We start from the raw sequence: 3,406 nt of genomic DNA, 5'->3' as shown, positions 1-3,406 counted from the left end.
AGAGAAATATATTTAAACAAGAGTTAGTACTTAGTAATGTATTGGAAAAATGAGTTTAGAAACTCATTATCAAAAGAATGCCAAAACCTACTTTGCACGTTTATTTTTTTTCCACACTATTATTAGTAAAACGTTATCAAAACCTTATCAAAAATGAAAAACGAAGTCATTTCAGTATATTATCTTATGATATATTTGTAAGCTATACTTAAAAAAGAATATTTTTTTCATATATATAAATGTATATAATAAGATATTTTAATATTCATAGTCTTTCCATTGAGAGCAAAATGAAAGTGATTAAAGATGTTTAAATTAAATTTTGTGGTAAATAGAGCTGTTAAAACTAAATTTTTTTAGTATTTTAATTAGTTTTTTTCTTCGTTCGTTTAAGAGAAGGTTACATATAAATTTATTTATTTAATATAATAGTACTTTAACTCATTGCGTTTAATTTTTGGTGGGATAAACAGACCTATAAAAACTTTAATACTACACTTTATTCCAGTTTTTTATTATTATTCAAGATAATTATATATCTTTGATACTCGAGTGTTTGAATATATCTACGTATTTTCTTATCATTTAGATGCAAAATTATATTTCAGTGTGCTACGATAAAAATATATAATGATAATAATCATTTGATATATGTGTTTTGTAATCCACATCGGATTTCACTTTGTTGCAAGTGACATTTATTTAAAAGTGTTGATTATAAACCAGTAGTAAGTTTCAAAATAACGAAATATGAAATGGAAATGAATATTCAAGTGCAACACTTCAGTGATTCTGAAATGAAGTGCAGAACAGTTTCAACATCAATATATGACTTTTTCTACAATGGAAACAAATGTATATTTTTATTTCAGAGCCTTGGAACTTCAAAGAAATCAGTGAACTTCAAACAAATGTATCAACTCACATAAAAAGGACTTTAAAGAGCATGAGAACCTTCAAACAAATGCATATTATTATGCATATATGAGATGAGTGGAAGAATTCCAAGCAAATAGGAAAAACAGAATGGCTATTCGAAAGGAAAATACATTTATTTTCATCAAATAAAAACCCCTACCAAAAGCCATTCCATAATCTTACACATCTAGCTATATTTTTGGCAAGATATATAAATAAAAAATATCACCTTCAAATCCTAAAACTAATAATAAGACAACTTCAATAATTCCCTACAAAATTTGGAATCACCGAATACACGCCCAAGTTGGTCAAACTTGGTCACCGCAACCATTTACTCTGGTATTCTCACTGCAGCACCGCCAAATATTCCTGAAGTTGATCCAAATTCAACTAAATTTTAAATCATTAGCTCATAAAAATAAATTGTTTGAAACAGTGACAAATCCACAAATACGAAACAAAGATAATAGGCAACCTACCTTCGAATTATTTAGGTTAATCGGGAAATTGTGTGAATACGTTGAAGGGAGTTCACAAAGTGTAGAACTTTGCTCTAGACTGAAGAGAGAGAGAGAGAAGAGTTTATGTTTGATTTTTGTTCTGAATGAAATAGAGATCTGTATAAGCGCGCAGTAAGAATATTAAATCTCATTATTTAATTGTAAAGCTCAATTTATCAGAGCACACTTTTTGTGGCCGCTTAAGAAGATTGAATCTGAACAATACACGATATACTTGAGTAAAATTAAGAAAAAAATTATCGGACAATTCTTTAAAATTTGCTTAATAAAATGCAAAGAAGATATACACTACAAATTACACAGAGTGTATGATATACAAAAAACTACAGCACAACAGTAGCTAAAGGACCTACGTGTCCACCATGCAGCATTACACCTAACATAAAATAATAGCTCAAGGAAGATTAATGTAATTTAAAATCTTATTATTTTTGTTTTGTGTGGTGTCAGTGTATAAAAGACCCAAGTGTGAACATGCAATATTACACTTGGCTTGAATTAATAGCAAAAATAAGAGATACACAAGAGTATTATGTAAAGGATAAGCGACAAAAAAAATGGCTGTAGAGTTAAAGCAGGCATGTTGAGGACCTGCTTGCTTAACATTCACACATATATGTAGAGGTATAGATATAGCTCGGCCCGGTCCATGCTATCAAAACAACGATACTCGGAGTTGGGCCTGGGCCCATATGTAACAAATTTCTGCGATCAGTTACAACTATTATGAAATTGCAATAGATTCGCCTCTTTTGTCAATAATTAACCATCCTAGATAACTCATTTACCATTTCAAATGCTTTGTCTTCCTCAACTGCTAAAGAGATTGAGTGAAAATTTCTATTAACAGTTAAAAATGTAACTTTTTTTTTTATATTTTTTTTTCTACTTGTCTTTTTAACCGGTTATTTAAATCTAATTAATTAACAGTTATTGAAATATTCTTGGAAAATATTGGTATTTTGAAATCTGATTAACATTAATAAAATCTTAGTTCTAAATATTTTGAAATTTGTTAACAATTACTAGAATTTAGTTCCAAGTAATGGTATATTAAATCTGATTAACAATTATCGAAATTTTAATTAATAGTTACTTAAATCTTGTTCAAAATATTGGTATTTTTAAATCTGGTTAACAATTACTAAAATCTAGTTCTAAATATTTTAGAATATGGTCAACAGTTACTAAAATATAGTTCAAAATATTTATATATTGAAATATGTTTAACAACAATTGATATCTAGTTAACATTTATTGAAATCTAGTTTAAAATATCAGTATATTGAAATCCGTTAAAAGTTCTTGAAACTTGGAGACGGAGATGCAAGACTAGATCGTCGTGGTCAAGGCCATCATTGACCACGGTGTGCTCATTGTTGTTGTTGTTGGTTTGGGGCGACGTGGCATATCCTCTGTCGCTTGATTCCACTTAAGAGGGTTTTATTAGGGTTGGTGGTGGTGATGGTGGATCGGGAGTTTCCGAAGCTCGTCTGGTGGTCAAGGATTAAATCAACAAGAGGGCGTTGATTTTCTAACACCTTCTCGCCAGTGGCAAAGCTCGTTACAGTCAAGCTGCTTCTTGCTCTCGCATCTTCTCAGAAATTGGTTTTGGCCCAATTGGACTTGAACAATGCCTCCTTTAATGGTGATTTGTTCAAATAGGTGCATATGGATCTCCCTCCAGATTATCCTGTTACTCATGATGTAGTTGATCGAAACTTGGTTTGTCGTGTTCACAAGTCCATCTACGGCCTTAAGCAAGCTTCTCGCCAGTGGAACTTGAAGTTCACGCAAGTTATTGTGCTCACCGGATTCACTCAATCTCAGGCCGATCACTCTCTTTTTACTAAAGGTACTAGTGTTAGTTTTGTGCTTGTGTACATTGATGACATCATCGTTGCCAGATCTGATCATGTGTCTATCGGTGAGGTAAAAACCTTCCTTAGCTCGCAGTTCAAGCT

The 3,406-nt window shown here is 31.1% G+C and overlaps 1 long non-coding RNA gene across 1 annotated transcript; it reads right to left on the bottom strand.

The window, feature by feature from the left end:
* Positions 1–914: 914 nt before the first annotated feature.
* LOC149392665 (uncharacterized) lies at positions 915–1,439 on the bottom strand. The gene is made up of 2 exons (XR_016299945.1): positions 1,401–1,439; positions 915–1,311 (listed from the first exon to the last, which is right to left on the bottom strand). It is a non-coding gene; the product is annotated as an uncharacterized LOC149392665 (long non-coding RNA).
* Positions 1,440–3,406: the final 1,967 nt, after the last annotated feature.

Source organism: Urtica dioica, chromosome 6 (genome assembly GCF_054948205.1).
Source record: "Urtica dioica subsp. dioica isolate 48M chromosome 6, U.dioica_male_clone48M_v1_H2, whole genome shotgun sequence".
Lineage (NCBI taxonomy): Eukaryota > Viridiplantae > Streptophyta > Magnoliopsida > Rosales > Urticaceae > Urtica > Urtica dioica.
Note: the sequence above shows the minus strand (reverse complement) of the source record. Positions and strands in the feature narration are given on the sequence as shown.